This window comes from Amphiprion ocellaris, chromosome 20, assembly GCF_022539595.1.
Source record: "Amphiprion ocellaris isolate individual 3 ecotype Okinawa chromosome 20, ASM2253959v1, whole genome shotgun sequence".
NCBI classification, from domain to species: domain Eukaryota; kingdom Metazoa; phylum Chordata; class Actinopteri; family Pomacentridae; genus Amphiprion; species Amphiprion ocellaris.
The window spans coordinates 19,325,094-19,352,312 of NC_072785.1; the positions used below are offsets into that span (position 1 = coordinate 19,325,094).

Genomic DNA, 27,219 nt, shown 5'->3' on the forward strand with positions numbered 1-27,219 from the left:
CACACACATCACCAGAGCTGGAGGTCTGGGATTACTCTGTGCGTGCAACAGGCTTTAAAATATCTGCAAACGATGTACAGGCAAGCAAGTTAGTGCAGACACGAGCTTCATGTACACAGACGAAACTAGGTGTTTTTATTTGTAAAGATTTAAGTGTTATTTGATTAAAGCAAATCCTCTTTATACATCTGAATGCAGATCTGGAATAATCTCCACAGACGTCACTTCACGACAGCAGCCAATAAACATCCACACCTGGGTGAATAATTGTTATTGTGGTGAATACCGGAGTGTGTTTGGGCAGGAGGTGGGGGGGGATTAAGGCCACACCGGACGCCTCCCGCAGCGACAAACAGGTCTAACACCTGTGCTGCGCCTGCTTTTGTGGACACCACTTTGCATGTCTTTTCCAGCAAATGGAGTCAGCGTACAATCCGTGACCTAGTTTCTGTCTCTGCAACTGTGTCATAGGTTACCATGCAAATCATCGGAGTACATAGTTTGCTGTGTTCACGCGCATGTGAGTGAAACTGATTTTCACATCTTGTCTGGAGTTCTGTAAACCTCGCCCTAAAGGAGACCAAAGAGCAAAGATAACATTTCACTGCTGAGTTATCACAAGAAATCAGCCAGAAGCAGCTTTTCACCTGTAATCCACAGCAGGTGCTCGACAAAGCACTTAAGCAGCAACTGTGTTTATCTACTGAAGTCAAATACATAAATGCTGCAACAAAGACTGACCTGTGCAACCAGTTTCACTAGTCACGCAGAGGCACGTGAGCTAATACGACTGCTGCGGACAAGTCACAGACAAATCTCTGCAAAACAAACTCCTTTGTACCGTTCCATAAAGCCTTCTCATCGAGGAATGTGGCCCATAAAAGGCTGACAGTACAGAAACAAGCCAGTGCGGGCACCTGATGGCACCTCATCTGAGGGCATGGCAAGACTGGGCTAAGCGCTAGCAGCTGGGCCACATGTGGGCCGCTTTTGTGGACATGATTAAATTAAGGCCTCTGCCAAACTCATTATTATCCCATCCATATAGGGAGGCTAAAGAATGTCAATGAGGATCACGCTCATTATGCAGTCGTCATGCACGGTGCTCAGAAAGAAACAAGTACTTTCACACAATTGCGCGCAGTAAATCAACGGCGCGTTCGGGACGGCCGGCTTTCTTTTCTGACTTTGAAGAATTATAGGCCGGTGCTTAATTTTTATCCAGTAAAATAAATTCCTCGACTAATTGAATCACCGCTCAGAGGCAGATGTGACAGCCCGGTGGTGTCCCACAGGGCGGGCCGGAGGAATCGACAGGCAGATGCTCCGACCGGCAGAGGTCACGAAAGGTCAAGCTGTTCCATTAGGAGAGGACAAGGGTGGCATTTATTCACAGGCTTCTCCTCCTGAGCAGGGGTGGGCTTAGAGGGAACGGAGATGGATACTTAACCCTTGAGGCAAGCAGCTGACTACAAACCATCCACTGTTTCTCTCATTACTGGTGGAGATACAGCGACTGTTCCACTCACAGCCACTGAGAGGAGGAAAAAAAGGGGAGAAATTTGAAAAGAAAGTTGCTGGAGAAAAACAACTCGTAGATGTTCCTACTCTTGAGTGATATGGGGAAAGCGCGGCCATATAAGGGCTTTTCCTGGCTCCGGAAGGGCCTTGAGGGGATGACATATAAAGCAGTAAGCATGATCAGCCCACATACAGTAAAGGCATAGAGCCTGTGTTAGCTCATTATATAGAAATTTTCTTGTCATTTCTGACCATTTGATTGACAAAAATGTATATTATACTCAGGTAAGTGTAACCTTAATCAACAAATTTGTTTGAAAAATCTACATTTTTATACTTAGTTCTTATCATTTTGGCGCTTGCTGAATCTAACCTCCTCTATGTGGGAAAAACCCCACATTTAGGCTCGATAATAACAGCAAACAATAGGGAATGGGGTGTTCTGACAACCCTCACTGCCAAGACTGCCGCACTGCAGGCCACTTTAACCAGCAGTAATGACCGCAAGAGGCACGTAGCGGTTGAAACAATCTAACCTGATCCGACATGTCTGTAGACTCGGTGAAGCTGTTTTGTCTCACGCTACGTTAAAGCGTCTCTGGTGTACGCAGCATCGAGAAGATGATACGGCAGTTTTTCAACATTTTTCATGCTATGCACAAATGTATGCCGGCCTATGACTCCTGTGGTGAACCAGAGTTTATTGCACAGCTTGCCAAAAGGGCCCAGACGTTAAGCCTGATGATATGGATGCTGGTAAAAGATCGGAAAGAATGAGTGGGGTCTTCCAGCTTGTTAAAATGCTTGCTGGCTTAGAAGAAAAAGCCTGTGGCATTGTATGATAGCATAATTAGCAAAAAGCAGCAGGCATGTCTGGGACCAAATGCTAAGAGACACACACACATCATCTTTTCAGAAAAGCTGCCCACTGACTAACGGTCTGCTTTGTTTCAGGCCAAACTTAAGGGCCAATTATATGTGCAAGACAATGAAAAATAAAAATGTGTTAATCTGGTTTCCACTTATTAAATCAAAATCCCATCAGCTACAAATGAAAATATGAATCACAGTAAAAGGAAAGAAATGATGCACGAGCCTAATAATACAACATGACTGCATAAGTGCAGCTTTCCCTCAGCTGCTTGAACTGTAACGATCATCTTAACTGTCAGGAAAACCCAGTTCCTGGCGTTTCTCGGCATTGTTATTATTAGCTTAAGCCCGGGCATGCCAGCATGGACCTATGCGCTGTAAAATATCATTATTACTACAAAAAAATGGCAACCACAAGTTTCCAGTGAAGGCGATTTCTCCACGCGAGCAGACCACAGGGCTTGCCGCTGGAGACAAAACCGCTCGCTCGCACACACAAAATTACTACTGAGGGGCAGGACGAGCGCCTAAAGAGACATGAATGGTTTTGAAAATAACTTCAACAGCACATCACAGTTATTAAAGTCACTCTTTAACAGTCAGAGTCTCTGCCAGGCAGAAACAGACGTTTGGACTGAGGAAATTGGCAATCACTGACGAAAACTGTCTTGCTGTATAAAAGCCTGAGCAGAGACACCTGAGGCAAAATACGTGAAATTAAGCTTTTTACTAGTCACTTGTATTGACAGAGAAGAAGAAATGCAATAACCCAGACACCAAAGTGTATCCGCTGCATGTCAGTGGGTTGAGTGACACAACATCAGCCACCTATTAGTCACCAGTCAGGGCGTGCTCCTCGGATCACTAACCTCATGAGACTGTGAATGAATGATTTCACCCTGCAAAGAGGAATGATTTATAATGAATGACATCACCGCTGTACACATTCACTTTAAACCAGACGCTGTCATATTCGCCTTGCACATCGCTGATCATATAAAAGGGTGTTTGCTGGATGTAGAAAAATGATGCATCTCTGAAAGAGGTGTTTTTCTCCTTTGATATGCTAGAGGAAGGATTCCTACCATGAAAGCAGGCGACACAGAGATCAAAACTCTCCAACAGGGAGATCACACACAGCTACTGCATCAACAAGGGTGAAGAAGGCTTTGACAGAGTAACGCAGAGTCAGACTTGTTATTATTCAGCTAAAAAGAATGCATGCAAAAAAGCTGCCATGCAACACGTGCGCCACAGCGGCCTCAGAGTCTTCAGCAGAGGGTTTTTCTTTATACACACACACACACAGAGGATTTGTACACCACTTGTAGTTGTGAGTCAGTTGTTCCCCTTTAACCACACAGAGACAGTCTAAACTGTAGACACTGCTCACACATCCTCCACGTCCAGGGAGATCCATCTGGAAAAGCCAACAATAGTCCTGTTGAGTGCGTCAAACCGCCAGGGATGTTTGAGTATTCGTGTGAGGTGACCCATACCAGCTACCGTCGAAGACATGGCATGAAGTCTCATGGCTAAGACTCAGATAAAGGTGGGGTCAGTGTGCAGAAAAGCTCAGAAAGTTTAACCAGAGGCCAAGTCATGACCGTTTGAAAGCGGCTTCAACTTTGCAGTGTTCAAACAATCTAGGCTAAGGCTGAAAAATGTCCAAAAATGATCATGTTGCAACTTTTTATGGATATTTCAATATTAAACTGGAAAAATCAATAAATAAAAACAATTATTAGATCTTCACTGTGGTCTATATTAAACACGAATGTTCTCTTAGCTCTGTAGTATAATCTCTGCAAGAAAAGACTAAGTTTGCTATTAAGGATTATGTTCATAATTAATCTGTTGATTATTTTCTCAAAAATCAATTAGTTGCTTGGTCTGTTAATGTAAGAAAATGGTGAATAATGTAATCAATGCTTCCATAGGGCAATGATGATGTCCTCAGATATCACTGATTTGTCCAAAACCCAAAGATATTCAGTTTATAGTCTTAGAGGAATAGAAAAAACAGAAAACATTCAAAGTTAAGAAGTTGGAATCAGACAATGTAGACTTTTTTTTTCTTAAAACATGGATCAAAGTAACTGATTATCAAAACAAGAGTCACGTAATTTAATAGTAGACCATAACTGATACACTTTTTAAATCTAAGCTCCACAGTGCTTCATTTATAGAGGTATTTTGTGCCATATTTGATCAAAACACGCAGCTTGTGATTTAGATACTGCACTTTGCCATACTGCAATTTTGATAATATTTACATTAATTAGTCTAGCCTAGTTTATGTGCAATGAGTGTACACTAGGAGTAATATTTACCCATTTGAAGAAATAGTCTCACATTGCACTGTTTTGCAGGGAGACAAATCAGAAGATTGATACACATCACATATCTGTCAGCCTCATACAGAACTGGGCCATCAGACTGCTAGCTTAGCTTAGCTTAGCATAAAGATCTGAACCACATCATATCTTTTTTCTGAAATCCATCAAAACAAGATAAGAGCCAAAGCACATTTCCTAAAAAGTTGGAACCATTTCTTTAAACTGATGCTGTGTTGCTGAGCCCCACTCTATCTGGTAACCTCCCTTGGATTAAAGTGTGGACCGAGGAACCAGGAGCAGAGCAGTCAGAGTCTATAAACCCAGCAGTTCACTTTCTTAGCTCCAGCACCTTTAATAACATTAGGATTGAGCAGCAGACACATTAGGAGACAGCGGGTCCAATGACACTTGAATGTCAAATACCATTAATGGCCTCTGCTATCCCCTGGACTGACACGTGTCTTCAACAGACAGGTTCCCAGATTAATTGCATCGAGTTTCTGAGAGTGGCGAGATTTAATAATCATCTGACATGTCTGTGAACTCACTTGAGCTAGACTGTTAAAACTTTCAAAAAGCAGCATTTATGAGAGAGACTGATGGCATCTGCTGTGGTACCATCTGAGGAGGGAGATGTATCAATATTGCACAAGTTGCAACAAGCTGAGCAGCAACCTGCACTCTGTGTAATCTGCTTGACTTGGCTTCAACCCATAGAGGAACCGGCTACCAATAATACTGACCTTGCCTTTATATAAATGCTGTGTCCTTGTGCATGCTTGACGATAGCGACCTTATTAGAAAGGCATGATTTGGTTTAGTTTCTCAGGGAAGAAATCCCATGTGATAAGGCTTAAAGCTGCACAAGTTGCTCATCTGCTAGTGTTTCTCATCTAAACTAGCCTGTGCAGGGTTTTCTATATAGTCCAGATGGTCCTTTGCACCTGCGACCATCAAGTGTAAAAACCTGCCCCAGCAGTGGCCTGTGCAGCCAGGGTGCTATGGAGAGCTGGGCAGGCGGTGAGTAAGTAGGTTCCCCTGGGCCAGAGAGAGACTGAGCCCTGGGTTAAACGGCTCTTACATAACAGCCGAGCAGAGATCATGTCTTGGCACCAGCAGAGCACAGAGCAGTGGAGCTGGAAGTTTCTGGGCGATGAGGGGAAACCCAAGTCAACTATAGTGAGAAATGGAGAAAGGCTCGTCATTCTTTGGGCATCCAGATTGTGCCGTTAAACAAGCAAGCCCACCCACAGGCTCTGCAACTACGTCCTGGCCGATATAGCGCTTGGCTTCCCTTCCACTGAGGATGTGATGCATATTTTACTCCATGTTGCTGCAATTTCACACAGGCTGCAACAACTGGTCAAACTGATAAAATGTCCTTACAACTTCAGTTTCTTTGCTCTTATCTTGACATGCGTTACAATGAGGTCCTTCACTCTCATACCCATTTCCTCCGAACAGCTGAGGCCTGTCAGCCAAATAAGCCTTAACGATGATATCGCCCCAGGAAACAGGTTATTTAGATACACTTACCTAGTTGGAGAAAAAGGATTTTCAAGGAAGCTTTAATTGAGCGTGTTCACTGAGTGGATGCCAAGATTGCCGGTGACCTAAAGCAATCAGGACTCTGTCTCTGTTTACGCTGGCCGGACGCCAAACGACTGAACCAACATGACAAAGCCAGGAGACGGAGAAGTGGAGAAAAGAGCTTATCTTGCTCGGAGATCAAACCATTGACTGTTGAAGCGGGGAGGGGGCTGGACAGGGAGAGGAGTGCTAATGAGCCTTAAAATGTTCCTCAACATAACACAAATGCGGCGGCTGCCAAAGGCCCTCCAAAGCACTTCACGTCTGTCACAAAGCCCAGGAAACTGTGCAGATAAGGACACGGCATGCTCCACGCAGTTCAGTGGAGCGAGCTACTGAGCAAGCAAACGAGGAGAAACAACATTAATATCATGTAAGACTGCAGAGCTACAGCAATTTTGTGTTATGATGACTGATATGTGGCTGCTGAAGGTAAGACTGTGATGGATGAACTATTGGATACAGCTGGGTCCATGAGTGGTCAGTGATTGATTTATATGCATCTCAACATTCTTTCCCGTCTACTCAGAATAACTTTGTAGTACTAAGATTTGTAATTTACCATCTTCTAAAAAAAATAAAATCACATTGCAATGGGATACTGATGAGGCTACAGTGACGTAGAAATGTGTCCTCTATACTAATCGTAAAAAGCTAATCAATCATTTACAGACCGGGATGGGAGACAGAAGCAGAATCTACCAGCCAGCTTCTGGTGTTGCACAAAGAAATCCGAGGAGGCGTGGGTGGGCTTTCGAGCTTTCATCAAAAACAAAACAATCCCCACCCACTGATGAGCAGGTGGGATGTGCTAGAGTAAATGTGTACCCACAATTTGCCCCATCCATCATGGGGGGACAATACAGGACACATGGCGCCAACTGAACATCACAGCATCGAGCACTTTGGCCTGTAGCATCAGCTGTGTTTGCCTTTCCAATAGGGCACGGATAGTAAGTAGGACCTTATGGCTACTGGGCCGAGGTAGGGCAGATCAATCACAATTTCTATTGTCATAGGGATTGACCGGTAAGCAGGCTTAGAGTCAATGAGTGGGGGTGCAGGACGGGGGATTTCCACACAAACAGGGCTGTTGATTGCCAGGGTGCCACCACACGCCCTCTTTTGAAGAGGAGATCCGAAACGCAAATATCATACAGCAGAGACGTGATGCAACTTGACTGTTTCCAGCCTGAATTCCTAATCAAAGGGTTCAAACGGGGTTTACATGCAGCAACGGTGTTCTGAAAGAATATGCTTTGAGCATAAAAGAGCACACCAACTCCTACTGGGTTCTCTGCAGCAGCTGCATTGTCAAGACTTGAAATCTCACACGCGGATCAATACGCCTGCAAACAGCATCCACATCCAGAGCTCGCCTCTCTTCCCCACTTTATTGTTCATACATTTAGATAATCAAACTAACTCTTGTTTATCCACAGCCTGTAATTCACATGGTGGGGTTTAAAGTGCTGCTGCAGCACCTTTACCAGACTGAAATATTGTATGCCATCTAGGAATTACATGCGCCGCTACGCAACTGCTGCCATGGGGGCTTTTTGCCTTGTGTACACCAATTGCCACATGATTTATACGAGCATCAATAAAAGAGTAGTAACAGCATGTCTTGCAGTTATTTCTTGGGGGTTAATGAAAGTCTGAATCACTAGTGAAGTCATCTGGCACCGTTTTAGATCCGGCTCACCCTCTTCCTCACCTACACCCCCAATCATCTACTGGGTAACTCTTAATCCAATACCTCATTTGACACGCTGTTAAAGTGTCTGCCTCCATTTAATCTTCATTTTCTTTGCGAACCTTCTTTAGCAGGTGACCGAGAAGGTACGCACTTCAATTTAGACCTATGCATTAATCTCCTCAAAGGCCCAGGACCAGTTGCTGCTAAGAGGAGCAAGAATGGGCGCCAGAGTTCAGCTGTAAGAGGCTCCGTTGCTCTGCTGAGCTGGACAGAAGGTTCCTGTATGTGCAGCAGAGCAGGGGATCTCGTGTTGGAGTACATGCACAATGTGCAGCTGACTGTGCAAATCCCCCAAAGTGGATGTATGCGTGTGTGTGTGTGTGTGTGTGTGTGTGTGTGTGTGTTCGCCAACCCAGTAGCCACAGTAAAAAACAAGTTAAATTCAGAGTCACTGAATTATGCAGCACAAGGGGTACAAAGCGCCTCTTTTTGGGCTGTTTTCTTAGTCAAAGGGTGCAGTTAGTATTTATCTCCTAACTCCTACTATGACACAGCATGGGTAATGCCAGTGTTGTGTCCATGATGAGATTTTGACCTGCAGTTGAGTGACACCCGGAAGAGGTCAAAGCCACCCATGTGTCTTTTGGTCGGCATCTCGGTGAGTGCGGTAGCAAATGAGAAGTCTGGGCCAAGATGCTGTCAGCACCAGCTTTCAGTTCACCTGCTTTTTATAGCAACCACTCCAGACACTGCTGGCCATATGCTACCAGCAAACACTTTGAAAGCCAAATATAATTTCAAACCACAGCAGCAAGAAATAGAAACACACAGGCCACCATTACGCCTGCCTGACTGGACTTTCTACATCGAAGTCTTGGAATGACATTTCGCTGTAATGGAGGAAGCGAAGAGAGAAAAGGCTTTCCCGATTTCAACTTGATGCATTTGAAATCTCTAGCGTGTGGAGCCCCTGTGGTTTTCTTTTTTCTCCCCCCTGCAGGGCCTTTCTACCTACAGACAGGAGAAGGCCTTCATCCCCATGTGACAATAAGCACAGATGTTACTCGTGCCTGATAAGTCACATGCACGGCACCTTATATGGAGAAAAATGCGCCGGGTGCAAGACATGAAACATTGGCGTTTCTCAGCCAGCGTGCTCGCACTTGAGAATTAACGATGACAGGCGCTCACACACAGCCTGCGGAGAAGAGAACAATTCCAAGTTTCCAGCCTGATGAAGACAGCTGCTCATACAAAGCATCAAAGTACGATGGGCAAGTCCACTGTTTAGACTGTTGTTCTTTACATAACTCCACACAGTGTGTCAACTGACATCCAAATAGATTGTTTCATTAGGGAAGTTCCAGTGGTAATTATGTCACCGCGTCACAATGTTACTGAGCCCTTCAACTTAAATTAGACGAGCAATGATCTGCTTCTGAAGCAACTCCAAACAGAGAGGGAGAGAGAGAGATGGGAGTATTGCATCTCCCTTTTTTTGTCACTGGTAAACAACTGTGACAACTGACAGTCTCCTGCCAGCTGAGAGGCATGACTTGTTGCACAAAAGGAAACGGTAAAAAAGCCAAACAGTCACATGTTCTCCACTAAAAGGAAATTAAGGGCCACACTCGATCAATATCACTCTAGTTCAAGACCTCCTTCCAACCCCGGGAAAAACAGAATAGTAAAAACACAATGTTCCGTGTGGTTGAGGATTTCTCCGCCGCAAAAATGTGGGCTGCAAAGGCCAAAGTATGCACATGGAGCTTCTGACCCGGCACTTTTCGTTTCTGATCTCCAGCGAAAACAAACAGGCCGCACACATGAGAACGATGGCAATTATGTAAGTAAGTAACTTATTTCTCTTGTTTGCTGTTACTTTTTGTTTGTTTGTTTTTTGTGCTGTTGTTGTTTTTTTAAAAAGCAGCAAAACAGTTTGTATTCAAGTTTCTATACAATGTAAAGATGTTTCCATTGCTGTGAAAAACAAAATAAAAATATTGTGGGGAAAAAAAAAAAACAAACATTTCTGTATATTCCATTAAACAGGCAGGGGGGCCGAGAGGCATGATGAAATATGAACCAATCACACAGCATGTTCCTCCCTGCAGGGAAAATAAAGACAAGGCATTCTTTAGGGTCTTTTCTCTCATGTTGGGCTGCGTTTAATTCCTGGATTTAAATGGCGACGGTAAATTATTATCCAGATCATCTTTCAGTAATGGCACAGTGGCTCGGCGGTAAGCATTTGCTGCTAGAAGATCCCCGGTTCGTGTCCCCACCTGAGCTTGGAATCTTTCTGCATGAAGTTTGCGTGTTCTCCCTGTGCATGTGTGGGTTTTCTCTAGGTTCTCTGGCTTCCTCCGACACTCAAAAAACACGCCGAGGTTAACCGATGATTAGAAATTATCTATAGGTGTGAATGTGAGTGTGATTGCTTGTCCTCTGTCTTCACCCTAAGTCAGCTGGGATAGGCTCCAGCCTCCCTGCAATCCTAATGAGGATTAGACGGTGTATAAACAATGGATGAATGGCTCTTTCAATAATCATTAAACCCATTAATAACCAAGTCATATTTTGTCCAACCCAACATCAGGAATACTGCACAGACTCCAGACGGATCAATGAGCAACCCAACCAGCCGCTACAAGTCAAACATTAGCCTGTGTTTTTATTATTACAGCCCTCCTCAGCGACGAGCGAAGGTGGCAAGACTGTGAGACTGACACCTTCCCATGTTGGTTTCCATGACAGAGGGTGCACCACGCCAAAAGGCATCCCCGGCCCTTCCTCCCTGTCCACAGCTCCTGTTTGTTCTGGGTTGGCCCTGCACTCCAGGGGTCCCGGGGGCCCTTTTGTTGCTTGTGTATGTGGCTCGAGAACCCTTCCACCCAAGCACACAACAACAATACAAGCGGAGGGTAAATCACATCCAAACACAACAGCAGAACATGGGCCAGCGTTTGAGTGGATGCTCCCAATCTCTCAGTTCATAAGTCAGAAGGGAAGAATGCAGTAATAAGCCTCATCCCTGACACACAGCTCTGGGCGACACCTTGAACATGTACACACTCTTTACATTGATCCATTGTGTCAATGCAACTCTAATACCTCTGGTGCAAGTTTTAATTAATTTCCAAGGCTGAACGTGAGGGCAGCATGCAATTTATTTCATTTATCACACTAGATTATATTTCACACCTGCACAAAAGATTTGATTAGGAATATTGCATTCTAATGAGGGAAGTGAAAACAGCTCTCACACTGACAGTTTTAATTTCTGGTCATTCTAGATATTAAAGGAGGGTCATTGTGGGGATAATTACACTGTACTTTTCAAACAATAACCCCTGATGCAGCTCACTCTTACAATAAACCGCTTTTCAACAAGAAACTATTAAAAATCACTCAGTCACAGCAGAGCCAGGGAATTAATCAGGATAATTTTCCTTTAACAAACGAGTATTGCAGATGAGGAAAAAGGCGCACAAATAAGTGGAGCGTTTTAAAAGCAGCGTGGCAGTGGAAGAAGTTCGCCTGCAACTTACCAGCTAAGCTTCCCTCTCGTGGATGATGCTTCCCGCAACATTTACACGTTTCCCTCCGAGGAACCTTTAAAGATAACGCGGTTGAAAGCGCAAAAAAGTCGGCTTTTCTTTCAGCCCAAACTTCCACGGTTTTGTCCGCGTCCACAGCGAGCGATCCCGGGACGGAGCGCCGAGAGACTGCGGACTCCTCCCAGACACTGTGGGGTTAAACTCCTCCTTCCCACGGACACTCAGAGGGGGGATGGCCGTGTGCTTCAGAGCAACACGGAGCACCGAGGTGATCGCACAGAACTACATGTGTGATAAAACATGGCAGCTCGGGGGGTTCCAAACGCTGGTTCGTGGACTTTTAAGGGTCCCTCGGGACGATTTCAGAGTTCTGGCTGAAATCAAGTTGAATTTATTCGCAAGATAGTTCGTAAGCTTGAAAATACTTGATTTTATGATTCATTTCTGTTTTGGGGCCTTCCCAGAAGTGGAGGACATCCATCAAATTTCAAATAATCCATGTACAAAATAATAAAACATGTTGTTGTGTAAATGTACTTGTTCTGACATCAAATCTAAAACAAACTAGGAGAAAATACCCCCCCCCCCCCCATGACCGTATTAAATCTCAAATAAAACAGTTAAAATGAAATTTAAATATCCTTTTTTTTTATTATTGTTTCTGTTATTGTTGTCTCCTGTAATTATAAGAACATTTTTTTCAATCAACATCATATTTTAAATAATAATTACTATGCATGGAATGTGTATCCCACAACAACCCTGTTTGCATAACCTTTTTAGCTGGTAGAAGAAGAAAACAGTGAATCACATGAAACACTGGAAATAACATCATCAAATAGTTTTCCAAAAGAATGAGTAGAGCAAAAGTATTTCCTCTCTTCTATTTTTCATATTTTCATAACAGCCTTGATTGAATGTCTCACTCTACCTTCTGCAACCCTGTCATGCATATTTTCAGGATAAGACAAATTCTTTTTACTTTTTTCTTTCCCGTTTTCCATCAGTCAGTTTGTCCTCTTGGTCACCAGTAACAGCTAGCTAAATATCTAGCTTCTACTTCTAAGAAAAAGCTAACATTAGCATGGATTAGCAACCCCGTTACTGTGATCAGATTAGGGTTAGCAAACAACAAATAAAACATGGCGTAAAAATGGTACCATTGATATGTAAGCTGCAGAAAACTGTAAAACATAAAGTTTATTTTTCAAAAGTTTTTGAAGCCCAAATGTCCTCCAATTCTGGAAAGACCCTTTTGTTTTTGTTTTTTTTTTTGAGTCCCCAAGCTTTATGGGTGTACATTAATAATTTTGTGATCTGCACCTCACTATCATAAGCAGAAAAAAACACTAGGAACATGCCAATATCCATGCTATCATACTATATAGTAAGCCAGAAAAAGATATAGTATGTCCAGATACATAGTTTATCAAATGTAGTTTGGCAAAAACGCTTTAATATCCTGCTACTTCCGCTCAGATTTTTCCATCATGATTTTCTGGCCATTCTAATCCACAGTCCTCTACACAGCTATGTCATATACTGTACATTACAGTGTCTCATGTGAATATAAACATGGAGACAGATGATTCTCATTTCACACTACAGACTGTGATGGTCAAAGTTTGATTTGATCAAATTGCATGCTTACAGCATGAAACAGTACTTCCTTTGTAAGGACAGCTGTTGTACATATTTAAAGTATAGGGGGGGTGATTCGTTTTTATTTGTTTAAACCAATAACAATCATCTTGGGTGGAGCTACACAAAGGATGCAGCTTTGGTGTTCCCTTGAAATAATGGCGAGTGAAAGTGTTTTGGTGGAAAATTTGGATGAAGGCAGGCAATGTAATTAAAATGGCCTATTGCATTGCATGATCCAAACATGAAATATTCCGTGTGGTAGATTGCTATCTCAGAGGTTGTTTTTTCTTCTAGAGAAGGGGATTTTGAAAACAGTAAGATGCAGATGGCAGAAAGGGAGGACAAAGACACCTGAAATCAGCTCCAATGGCAGGTTTATACCCACAATCTACATCCAGTCAAGAACAAACAATTAAAAAACAGATATCTTGTCCACTCTAATATAGATGCTCTTTTAGGCAAATATCTTCCCTCTCCATGTAAAAAAAAATGATTAAAATAAAACTCTGTCCACACAACCATCGTTTTACAAAATATCTCCATACACACGAGAACACAGAAATGACTACAAACCCTACTTACAAGCAAGCCAGACCTGACTGCATCAACAATACATTAAATATCAGAGGAGACTGTCATGCCATCATTTATGCAGAATTTAAACTGTAGCTTCTGTGGCCCAAGTAATATCAGCTATACTAGTTATAAGACACGAAACAACAAAAATATGCACAAAGGATTACTAAGAGCAACCAAAAGCCATAGAAAAGGTGCTGGTGAAGTGGTGCAAGCTGGGTTGTAAAACTTGTAACTGGTATTACCAACTAAATGTAAAGAAACTGGCATATATCTGCCATTATTGTTGTTGCTTCAGGTACATAGCTCATTACACAAAGCAACAATGGGCATGAATGAAATGGGCTGTAGCACCATTGTTTCCCAAATTCTCCATTTGTCCACACAAATACACAAAGACCAGAGTTTTTAAACATCTGCACCCTAAAAAGGGCCTGAAATAAAACCTTTGTTTGAGTGAGCTATAATGTCATTTGCATGTGGATGAGAGAGGAAATTATAGGGGAAAATGTTCAGGAAAATGTTATTTTGTATTAGTATGGATGAGGCCATAGTCCACAACCAGAAGAGGACACTAAACAACTAGTATGTCTCCTACGTGGACTTGATCATAGGTTTGAGAGTACATACGGTTCACATGAACTCTTGCAGATGTGGGAAGATGGTGCATTTTATGTCTCATGGACCCAGCCGAGCTCACAGCCACATGAAAACTATAAATAAATCTTAAAGTAACGTTCTATGTGGTTGCGTCATCACAAGGTTTTATTACTTGTGTGATTAGATTTAGACTCCCTACTTAATGCTGAATATCATGTTTTATCCCTCACTGTACCAACTGCACATGCATTAAATTCAGGAATTATGTAACTTTCTTCAGACAAATTGCTACATTTTGACCTGTAGTCCCATAGTAGGCCTTTACCTTTACCAGCTCTTTTATTTGAAAGGTGAACACATATTTGGCATAACACTAACAGCCCTGTCTGTCACAAGGACTAATGATCTGATAAGCACAGTGATAGGAAACAGGTTTGTTCACCTCAGACAATCTGATAGCACCCTGCTGATGACAATGGTCATTGTTGTTTTTGAGCCTAATGCTTATTCCTCTAGTTTATTTTCTCTCAGTTGTTCCTCGTCCAAATGCCTCCACTCTTTGATAACACGGTCATAATGACTATTCATTCCTTCCTTCAGTCTCCCTTGTGATGCCTGTAAATCTTGTGTTTTGTAACGTGGCTCTTTGGCCAGGCGTGTCAGCTCAGCCAGACCCCTCCAATCCGCATATCGGCCTCTTTACAGCTGCTACAATGGGAGCAGCCAGAATGATGATGCCTATCACCCCTCTGCCCATTGTAGCAGCAGATACAGCAACGCTCTACTCCTTTCATCACAGTCCTATCAGGATCTGTCTGCACAACAAGCAGCCTTTCATCCCCCTTTGCTTGGCTATAGTCATGGAGATTTGAGCTCCAGGTAAAGCATATTGTTTTGACATCAACATATCTTATCATGTATCTTTAGGAGTGTCGGGTTACTATGGAGACAAATTAGATGGTGAGTCATTGCAAATGGAGAAGTGATGAAGCCAAAAGTACTAATGTTTAAAGTGTTATATTGCAGTGTTACTGCAATAATCCACTGGGAAAATGTCATCAGTCCTCCCAGTGACGTGCTACACATCCCCACCCAGTACATGATGTGTTTCACTGCAGAATTCTGGATAAATTCTGGCCACATAAAGACTCTTTTGTGTCATCTGGCAGCATAGCAGCTCTGGTCACCCCGCATCTCATTAAAGATAATTGGCTCTGACGGACATCCTTCCACCCATCAGCCCTCTCTGTCTGTCTGTTGGTCTGGCACAAGACAACAGTCCTGACCGGGCTGCTCCTAAAGTAGTATCCCAATGAAATGAAATATTAGTATTGTCAGTTTATTGCTTTAAGACACACCAGGCAGCAGAAAAACAGTGAGCTCAGCCAGAATTTTCTTTTTTATTTCTGCTGACGCCAAAAAAAAAAAAAAACACGACACAGACAAGCAGACAGGTATGAGCCTCCACAATACACACATAAACAGTCACACACTTAACAACACCTCGGCCGCCTCTCCTTCTTTTAAATGAGGCTTCTCAACAGCCACAGTCCTGCCATCCCAAATGTCACCACTTTGTTCTGCCATTATGGTTTCTCTAATAGGGTCGTGGTGGTAGATGCGTGTCACAGACATCTATTGAGTGTGTGTCGCTGTACGTGATAGAAGGGGAGGAGGACTGCGGATTCCCTGCTAAGTGATGTTCTCACCCTTTCTCACTGCTGCCTGCTGTGGGATGTGATCTGCCCATTATTACCACTGGTGCTGAGCTGCGAGGCCTGGCCCGCTCAGTGTCCACATGCAATTACCACGCTCATTTGTAATGTAGCCTTTAATGGCTGGCTGCGGCTGGAAGAAAATTGTCTCATATAGTGGTGTGCAGTTGTTTGGAGGGGAGGATGATTTCCGGCCAGAAACACAAGAAAGGAGTTGTCATAAGGTGTGTGAGAGGCAGACAAAGGGAGGGCTATAATCAGACTTTGCATGCCACACCCTGAGACAACTCCTTACTTGCTTCAGAAAAAAGAAATGAAAGCATCCACGAACACAAAGAGGCCACTGCAGCGGCTCACACAATAGACAAAGGAAATCTTTACGCTGAAAAGGCGCAAGAAGGGCACCTGTAAAGATAAGGTATGAAAAAGCTGAGCTGTTGTGGAAAGGCTTTTAATTGAACACGACAGGTCTGATCCAAGTGATAGCTGGCCGACTCCTGAGGGCCCGACTAATGAGAAATCAATGACGACAACGAGGGAAGTGTGTGTCACAGCGGCCAACCTCTCACACCAGTGTTATTTGGGTCTTTGAAGGACAGGCAGAGCACTTAAAGCCCCTGATTTACATGTGATTCAATTAGCATCAGGTAAAAACCTCAGTCCCTTTATGGCAAATCTATAAGAAAAAGTCAAGAATCTCATACAAAAGCTTTTTGAACTGAAGACCTGCGAGAATTACTCAGCAGGAACGTCACTTACAGTTTCATTTTGTGCAGAAATAAATCCCGCAGCTGAAGATAATGTCTGATGTAGCGGCTAGATTCTTCATAGAGTTAAATGCTATCAGAGGATATATAAACCTGTATAGATTCACTGGTGTGGGAAAGCATATATGTGATGAATTTGCCCCCTACATATTGCATCATCTGTCTGTCTGGCTGCCTGTCTGTCACACAGATATGCCATTACTGAGAGGGGGGGTGACAGAGGGCAGGCAGAGGAGCTGGATGTGCCCGAGCTGTTGATTACTTGAGTTCGAGGTGAAGAAACTATCACGAGGGTGTGACAGAGTGATGAGTTGAATTAGTCTTTTGTGTCCCTGAGTGTGGAGAAAGGATTGAGATGGTTATTTGATGAATAGGAGGGTGGGACTGTAAGAGCTGGAGTTAAAAAGGCTGAAAAAGGTGGGATAAAACTGGCACTTAAAGCCAGTCTGACCACAAAGAAGCATCAAAATGTTTGCTGTTAATCCACTAAAATGGTTCCTGTATACTACAGAGAGCAAATTGTGAAGGATCATTATGTAGAACTGGCCTAAAATTTCCTTGTGGGAAGAATCTCTGTTTTTCCTTCTTTGGTTGCTTACTTTATGGAAAATGAACCATTTCAAGGGGACTGTACTGAAACTGTTGCAGTATTTCAACACCTCTCTCATCAAGGAAGCAGGAAGTGTTAAGACGGTGTTATGTTTTTAGTCATTCATGGTTACAAGAAGTTCAGAGCAGCTGATCATAAACTGTATATAACAACACATACAGTAATGCACATAATAAGCTAATAAAAGCAGCACCAATTAAAGTTCCTCTCCAGTCATTGATTAACTCCTGAAAACTCATCTCTAGGGACCAAAATTAGATCTTTAAAAGATTTTGTCAATGAAAACAATGTATTCCTGCTTTAAATGACTTAGATGGGACATTACATCTTTGCTTCCTCTATAGTGTGCACATTTATGAAGTCCCAAGCCACTACTCACTGGACCTTGAGCACACCATATTACCACGTGCCATGAGTTTGTTCAAACACAATGCCAAGAGGTAATATTGAAGTCATTCAGCCATACATGTTGGAACTGGAAACAAATTGTGAAGAATGAAAAAGAAGAATGACAACAAAAGCTCCACCTGGCAAGTAGATTTGTATGGTTGCTTAGATTTTTTTCAGCCTGGTATCATGAAAAGGTGTGTATAACACAGAAAGTCACTTTGTGTGGTATGAGAATCCATTCCTTACATTCTGCTTATCATCAAATCAAGTGACCCCTTCCAATGCTCTTTACCTCAGCCATAATACTTTGATGTGTGTAATTTAAACCCATAAAATGACACATGAAAGCTTAATATGCATGGACACGACATGTAAAGTGCACCTCAAATGGTGTCCCACAATCCCGTGATATCCTGTTTGTTATGTATGAAACCCTGGAAGTATGAATCCAGCCATCCATCCATCCATCCATCATCTATACATCGCTTAATCCTCATTAAGGTTGCAGGGGTGCTGGAGTCTATCCCAGCTGACTTAGGGTGAAGACAGGGGACACCCTGGACAGGTCAACAGTCTATCACAGGGCTACACATAGAGACCAACAAGCACACACCTATGGACAATTTAGAATCACCAATTGACTTCAGCATGTTTTTGGACGGTCGGAGGAAGCTGGAGTACCTGGAGAAAACCCATGCATGCATAGGGAGAACATGCAAACTCCACACAGAAAGATCAAAGGCCCAGGCCGGGACATGAACTTCTAGTCTGAATCTGTGTTTCTGAAACTGTATTTTTCAGTCCACTGTGCTCCAAGGTGCACCACCATGGAGCTGACTACTTATTTCGGAGGTGATATGTCTTCTGGCATACAAAAACAGCATATGGACATGCTAACAAGAGGAAAAAAAAATAGATTTTCACCGGAGGGGGTCTTTAATATAAAATTATTCAAACATCAATGCACAACTGCAGGTTGTGTACACATTTTACATACAGCAGTGGTAGCCACCCTGGGGGGATCAAACCCTCTAAAGATTTAGAGGTAAAATCAATCAATAAATAAAACATTACATTTTTCCTGCACATCCCAAAGACATACTTTATGTAACTTGTGTTGGAGACATTTTTCAGGGCAGCACACTACAATAAAATATTCAAATCCTGCTGCACACAATACAGTCAGCACAATGTGTTACAGTAGGTGAGAATAATGTGTGAGAGTGTTAATGTGACTGCTGCCCTATAGTGACACCTCTACAAGCTGTTTTTTTGCACATCACAATTCACAGTTTAACTTTTTAGGCTCGGTGCTGATAAGTACTGTTAGATAAGCGGCAACAAGAATAAAATTGTTACACAGGAATTTCCCAGTGAATATATTTCTCTTCATTTTTAACCATTCAACCATTTCACAAGGGATGTCTGTTTATATATCTTTAGCACTGCATGCCTCTTTTCAGATTTCATACACAGCAAGATTGTGTTTATTGTGGAAAAAATGACATCATTGGGATGGGGTGTGAACTGTCTATTTCCATGTATATCACAAAGCAGGCCATACCACACTTCAGAATATATCAACTAAACATATAGTATGTGACGTTTGTGGTCTAATTCAACATTTGGCTTTCTCAGATAAGATTTATGGATACATATGAGCAACTGTTGTGTGAAATCTGTTTAACAGTTTTACTAAATCCCTTCAAGAAAATTCTGTAGAAAAAACAACATTTTCTTTATCCCTTTAAAGCCTCTATGTTTTATCTGTGCTGAATTTCTACCTTTTTACCTATTCCTCTCAGGCAACGCTGCCCACCTACATCAGCTCAGAAACATCCAGCTGCCCGGTTTTTCTCTCCGGCTATAACAGCGAATAGATCTGCAGTAAAATTGTATGTCCTAAAACACAGTGTTTATCTTCCCATGTCAAGTTGGACATGCAGTTGGCACCATGTCGTGTCCAAAAGCACCCAAGACAACATTGGTGGCCATTTTTATATTTCCTTATCTGAATGTAGGGCAGATTTGACAATGACCAAGTTGAGAGCATGTTATTAGCCAAATATATCCCACAAGACAGTGAAAAGGATATAAATGATTGAGGGACTATGAGGCGATTACTTTATGAAAGAAAGATCAGGACTGGACAAGCCTTGTCTTTATAGACTCAGTGAAAGAGAATAAAGAAACAGTCTGTAGCTCTGGGCTGGCGTGACAGTTTAAGCTGCCTCAAATCTCCTCACTCCTGATCGAATGAGTGCAACTGCAGTCCTGCAGCCAGCGGAGGGGAATCCAGAGCAAACACAGGGACATTTGATTGAGTTATCGTACGTTTAATTGAGTCAAATGAGGGTAGCGTATTACAAGCCGACAAACATACCTTAAAAATCAAACGCTCTATTCAGTAAAGAACAGTAAAAGGCTGATTCCAATGAGCCAAATGCAATCATTGACTCTGAAGTGTAATGTGATTTGTGTTGAGACGTGCTGAGGCTAAAATCTGCTCATTCTAATTTAATAGGAGCAAACAAGGCAGACACAAACAACATGGAGCAGAAAGTCTGGGAATGAATCTTTACTGCTGCAACATTCAACCACAAAATTACTCTTTGGCCAATTAATGAAGTTATGACAGTGATAATACTGGCCTTTAAGACAAAGTGGAACACACTCTTACTGCTCCATTAGGACTGGAATTGTCCCTCCGTCGAGCCTGCTAAGGTAACGTTCCCACACCTATTACCTCCTGGCTCCCCGCTGAGAAACACTTTCACACCCATGTGAAGGGAGCAGTGCACAGGGCTGTTAAAATCTCCTTGTTAAAATCTGCTCATTTCACTTTCCTAATTAGAAACACACACACTACTCTGGGTCTGTCCCACAAAATCATCACCTACCAGTACGGAAAGCACCAAAACCCAAGCTGTCTGTCTGGCTGCTCAGCTTTTAAACAAAGTAGGAAATGAGTGACCTGGAGTGTTAATAGAAAGCTGATACTTCCCACTCAGACTGTCTCGACTGGTTTGTTTACAGGCCTTGTGGAGGCATGGCAACCATGGATTAGCCTCTTTGCTTGTGAGCTTACACATCCAAGTTTGTGTCTGTGCTTTTAGGCTCATATGCATTTTTTTAATGTCTCCTTGGGGATAAACTTTGGAGGACAAATGTGGTAACTCCTGTAGAAATACAATTCACTATACAAATGAATTCCGCCTTTACTAATTGAGTGTCGCTAAACCCCTCCCCCACACAATGGTCATCCAGTGATAGCTTAGTAACGTAGAGAGGCGCAGCACTTCTGTGAAGCTTTGGATTTTCCACATATTTCAATGGTGTGCATGGAGCTGAGTGACACCCAACAGAGTATGGACAGTGAGAGGAGAAAAGTATAAGGAGTGGATTAACCAGAGCTTTCTCTGCTGCATTGACTGCATGGCCAGCAAAGTAGATTACAAGCTATAGGAATAACCAAGCATTACTCCCAAAGCTCAAGAGAACATTATTACGCTGCCAAAGAACTCGGCGGAGTTCTGTGACGATGGGCGTATGTTTGTCTGTACTTCTGTTTTTCCGTCTGTGCGCAACATTGCTCAAAAACGGACTAACGGGTTTGGATGAAATTTTCAGGGAAGATCAGAAATGACACAAGGACCAAGTGATTAGATTTTGGCAGTGACGCAGCTTATAGTCTATATCCACGATTTGTTAAAGATTTCTGTATCATTGCGAGATAGTGGCACGATGTCACTGTAACTATGACACGTGAATACTACTTATGCTGCCTGCTGATGATCACATGATTGCAATCCTACTTCAAATCGACTGCTGCAGACTTATCAGGACTCAATCGTCGGACAAATGATACAAGGAACAATTGAATAAATTGTAGGGGTGTTTCCGAGTCCCATCAATTCCCACTGCCTGCTACATATTTAGGTCACGCGATTCAATATCCGTACATAACATACCTGTGCAAAACACACGTCTGTGCTCAGCTCAAGGTCATTTTGTTGTGGGTACATCTAAATTAAATGGCCACAGTCTATGTTGCTGTGATTTCTGATCATCAATAACTAATAAACAAATGCTGCATTTCTGACAATGCCATATGGGGGAATGAACAGCCTTGGTGGAGAACTACGCTGTCTGAGTGTTTTTCTTGTTAATTAGTTACATTCATTTGTGGGGTTGTAAGAGCACAACCTGCACAAACTGTTGTAAACTGTGTGGAAACTGGTTCCTGATGCCATCAAAGTTAATGCCGCAGACACCACAGATGTGTAGCTGCCGTTAATGTGCTACTTTTCTAGTCTGCAGGCATCCACTTGGAGATTCCGTTCTGCACATGCACAGTAGGTTATGTTTACTTTTTTCACTCATGCCCATTTCTGCTTAGCATTTTCACTATTGCCCTTAAAGTGTATATTCTACAGACACAAATATTGGGGATCCACAAACATCTTTGCAGGCTTGCAGGGAGGACAAAATTTGTGTGCACAGACTCTTGTGGACTCTTGCATTCTCACAGACATATAAATCATAAAACTGGCCTTACTGGTGATTCTATTCATACAGTTTTTATGTCCCAGAGAACAATGAAATTGCTGTCTTGGATATATGCTTTTTTATTTTGACAGAAGTATGGTCTTGTTAGACCCAAAACAACTGCTTGGTGTCATCAACAAGATGGTTGCCATGTGGCAAGACTCGCTCATTAGTTACTTCTCATTTAAAGTTTTTTCATTTGTAATGCAGTCTCAGTGTTTTAGAACAATATCATGTATTTGCCATCAAATGCAAGCTTAAAAAGCTAAACCCAGGATGCAGCAACAGTGCCCCTGGAAAAAAGCGATAGGGGAATTGTTTTGATGGAACATTTGCCTACAAAGCTGATCCAAAATTCTTTTAAAACTTTCCATCTTTTGCATGTAGGTTGTAGCTCTTGTGATATTTATTCCCATAGCAAAATGGATTTCAAAAACTGTAAAACATAGATAGTGGATGGGGTTGTGTTAAATCCACAGCAGAAAAAAGTCTGCTTATACCTGAAGTCAGACTAAAGTTGTTGTAAAACTGTCTGTAAGTTACAGGAGTGAAAAACTACTTAATAACACAACTGTCGACTTAATTGTATGACCATGCTGTGAAAACAGTAAGCCAAGAAAATTACTCACTTGCAATGTTATATATTGCTAGAATTATGACAGTTAATAGTAGTTATATAGGTCCTTTTCAAAATGTTTGCACCTTGGATTATTGCATTTATATCGGAGAACCATGGGAAGAGAAAAGCATTGAACATGTTTCCATTTCAGAGCAGCAGGTCTCCCCTGGTGTTTGTGCTCTCTATAGCAATCCTCTGTGTTTTCTCTTTGTTTACCTATTAACCTATTTACCTAATGATAGCTAATGGATGTATACATGTGAGACTCTTTTGGTTTGAGTTGTGAAATCATATTAGTTCTCCTGTGTGCAGTGGTGTGTTTGTGTGCGTGCATGCAGGTTTGATCTGGCAGAAGAACATATATGGATGTTAACATCTCTTCAGAAAGGTCAGCAGCATCCTCCTTTATCTACTACCATCACTACTAAGGCTTATATGTAAAGACAACATGCAAAAAGCTGGAAACCCTTCACTGTAAATGACAGCTATGTATTCACCTTCTAAACAGCTTCATGTCTTCTTGCGCCGCTCTTTAAAATCCTCAGCTGTGTCTAACAGGATATTGGAGCTTTCTATAAGCAGGAAAGACTCCAGGTCTTAGGGGGGCACACAGAACATCCCAGCCAGGTTTAGTGTTGTTTAAACCTGGAGATCTGGGAGGTCATGGGAACCATATTAGTTCATCTTGGTTTTTAGTCACTCTTATTTTTTTTTTTAGCTGCATGTCTAAGGGCATTATCATCATAAGAAAGTTCCCCATATATAACACTAAGACCGGATTACCAATGACAGTGAGACCCTGCTGTGTGGCTCAAGACCTCCAGAGGCCCTAAAAAATACATGTCTAACAGCATATCAACAGATTTGAGCTTAGTTAACAGATGATTTCCTGATTCAAGATCTTAATTGTTCATTATTTTATTGCATTAAGTGTAATCAAGCTATTAGATTAAGACCAGTATTAAAAAAAAGCACACAAATTGCTAAATAGAGTTATTGAAATTAGGATTTATAGGTGTCCTACTGTTTTTGTACCCTGAGGTCTCTTTCCAGCTAATTTAGTAATATCACTATAAATCTTCTAATTTTATAAATTTTTTGCTAGGGCTCCAACTTTGTCTTTCTTTTGTTCTAAGCTAATAAACCTAGAATAATTCTCCAGCACAGATTTTTTTTTTTAAAGGATCAACAGATTTATCCCTGATAATGAAGTCTGACTCGTAAATTCCATCCAGACAAGTCTGATAGTTCTGTCTAGATGTGAATAATGTCCTTTTCGGAACTTTTCGGGTTGCAATGAGCAGCAGCAGATGAGATTGTAGTTACTGAACTGAAACCTTTCCAAATATAAACTGTGGTTTACATCGGCTATATTAGCCTAATATAAAATGTTAAAAATGTATGCATCCACATCCCATATAATATGAGCCGCAAAGCACTTATTAAAAAGTGATCATCAGACCTCTTGTACAGCTGACACACACCACTAATTGGTACACTGGTCGCTCTGCCTGTGAAGCTGAGTTTGTAATTACGAAGATTCGATGATGAGAGTTAAAGTCGTTTCATACGTAATGTTTCTGTTATTTTGTGTTTTTGAATGCTCACGGTCGGCATGGAACCATGAAGATGATGGGATCAGAGTTTTAATGATGCAGCCTTTAACTGGTTCACTGTGTGAAAGCTGGTCACTGGCAGCCTGTTAAATAGATGCAGTCTCTGCTGCCCTCTCGGCCTCCACCATTTTACCCCCCTGGTCTGGCCCGGCCCGGCTCTGCATGTTCTGGTCAGACCTGACCCTGACACACTAACTCCTACACTCGGGATGAGTGCCAGATTCATGTTTCTCATTTTCTCCCTGGTGTCCCACGTGACAACGCAGTGTGAGTGTGTGTGTAGTAAAGTGGGTGAAAGCCAAAATAGGTTGGCAGATAAGACTGTCTGCTCACTCATTAGAAACAAATCCCTCCTTCACCCTGTCAGACTCTTCACACCAGCCTCCTGACCCTCCATCTCCTCATCAAGGTTCTGAATTTAGTAGATTTTTTTCTTTTATAACTGAGTGGCATTTCTGTTCAGTTTCAATTATTTTCAGGATAAAGGTGTTTCATTTTTATTCTAGCACCATGTGGAGTTGGATACAACAGCTTCATTTGCACATATATTTTGCTACAATGCATTATGTTGTAAAAACACAGTTCTTTTGAGTCTGTGGTTTGACATCAGTGCAGATTCCAAGCTCCACACTTGTTCTCGTTCTATGCTGAGACATCAAAGAAAAAGTAATTCTGCTCAGACATTTTAACAGTGAAAAGATTTTTTTGGGTGAGTTTGTTTTTGATTACAAAGGCTGTGAATATAAACAGATAAAATTACATCTGATTAGATCCATGTATTCATGCAGTCAGGCTGTCTAGCTGCAGACTAAAAAGTAGTCTTTATTAAAACACACAAAGCAAAGCAAATTGCACAAAGCAAATTAAATTTGACTGATTGTTGGATGTAATCAGACTCAGTTTTCACGCAAACATGTACTAGAAATCTTTAAAGTATGCAGATGAAAATACAATTAAAACTTCTACAGTATATCTCCACAATGAATGGGCAAAAGAGTTCCATATTTCCTGTGCCCTGAGTTTTGCCTGGCAGGCTGCATAAAGTCTACTGGCCTCATCTCTGATTGGTGCAGGTGTTATCTGCAGTCATTTGTGTAAAATATGTTTTATTATATTGTTATTTACAGTGAATGTTCTTGAATCAGTCAAAGATAAGGTAGTAAAGGGCAGTGTTCAGTAAAGTACCAGTAAACACAATATTTACCATAAGCTTAAAGGTCTCTATTGAGGAAACACAAAAAGGTTTAAATGCCACTTGTGTATTAATAACTGGAATGTTTTCATCATTTTTTATAGCTCTATAGACAGGTAAATATCTATGTATGTTTTAGATATTTAAGAAGGTAAACATCATCCATATATTTTCAGCTTTTAATATACATATACACTACCATTCAAAAGTTTGGGGTCACTTACAAAAGTCCTTATTTTTGAAAGAAAAGCATTTTTTTCCAATGAAGATAAAATTAAATGATTCAGTCTAGACATTGATAATGTGGTAAATGACTATTCTAGCTGGAAACAGCTGATTTTTCATGGAATATCTACATAGGGGTACAGAGGAACATTTCCAGCAACCATCACTCCTGTGTTCTAATGCTACATTGTGTTAGCTAATGGTGCTGAAAGGCTAATTGATCATTAGAAAACCCTTATGCAATTATGTTTGCACATGAATAAAAGTGTGAGTTTTCATGGAAAACATTGGTGACCCCAAATTTTTGAACAGTAGTGTGCATATTTAGTTAAATTTTGCATTTCCCCCACTTCTGAAACCAAAGCTATGTCCTTAGAAAATACTACAACGCTAGCACAAAGCACATGTGGTCATTTTGAGGTTCCTATTTTAAGAGTTAAGCTTCACAGCTAGCTGGTGATTCCCCATTGAAAAGGGTGAATCCATTTGAGCAGAATATCCCTCAGTTTGAAGGGTAATTTAATTTACTGCTCTCTCGCCCCTCTGACATGCTGGAATTTTTTAAAGCTGTATTTTTAGTTAGCTTCATGATCCAGGCAGTAGGTCCCACAGAGAGGCTCCGTTACCAGGGAATCTGACCACACTGCTCCACTGGGGACTGAAAAAAAAGGGCTAAGAGAGGATGGAGAGCAGAGCACGAGAGATAGAGGGTCAGAGAGGTAAAATGAGACGCAAATGGCCAAAGGAGTAAAAGAACAATGAATGCAGCGGAGCGAAGGAATAATGAAGGTAAAAGGGGAGACGACGGTGAGAAAGAGGAGGGAGAGTAGATGTAGAAAGAGATGGGAGGGCGTGAGGAGTGCAGCATCAGCGCTCCTCTGCTCATCACTCATTTGTCATTTCATTTGCAGAGGCTGTAGGGCAAAGCATGTATAGTTTTCATGTTCCATCGGAGTTGAAGGGAAGAGCGAATGAGTAGAAATGCTACTTTAATGGAAGTTTTCCCAGTGGTTCCAATGATTTTATTTTCAAATCTGAATTATTACCCACCTGCTTCTTTACTACTACATCTCCAAGAGTTAACAGGAAGAAAAGATAAACCCTCTATGTCTTCTCTAGGTCATGGACTTCTCAA

At 41.8% G+C, this 27,219-nt stretch overlaps 1 protein-coding gene across 2 annotated transcripts in view; it reads right to left on the reverse strand.

The window, feature by feature from the left end:
- tiam2a (TIAM Rac1 associated GEF 2a) overlaps positions 1 to 27,219 on the reverse strand; it is a 109,144-nt gene that overhangs the window by 69,336 nt on the left and 12,589 nt on the right. Inside the window, exon 1 of one of the 2 annotated variants that reach the window (XM_023271908.3) lies at positions 11,574 to 11,766. The exons of the other annotated variant lie outside the window; for it this stretch is intronic. The gene's annotated coding sequence lies outside the window, so the exon portion shown is untranslated. Of the gene's footprint in view, positions 1 to 11,573; positions 11,767 to 27,219 lie in introns of those variants that run through there. 2 annotated transcript variants of the gene reach the window in all.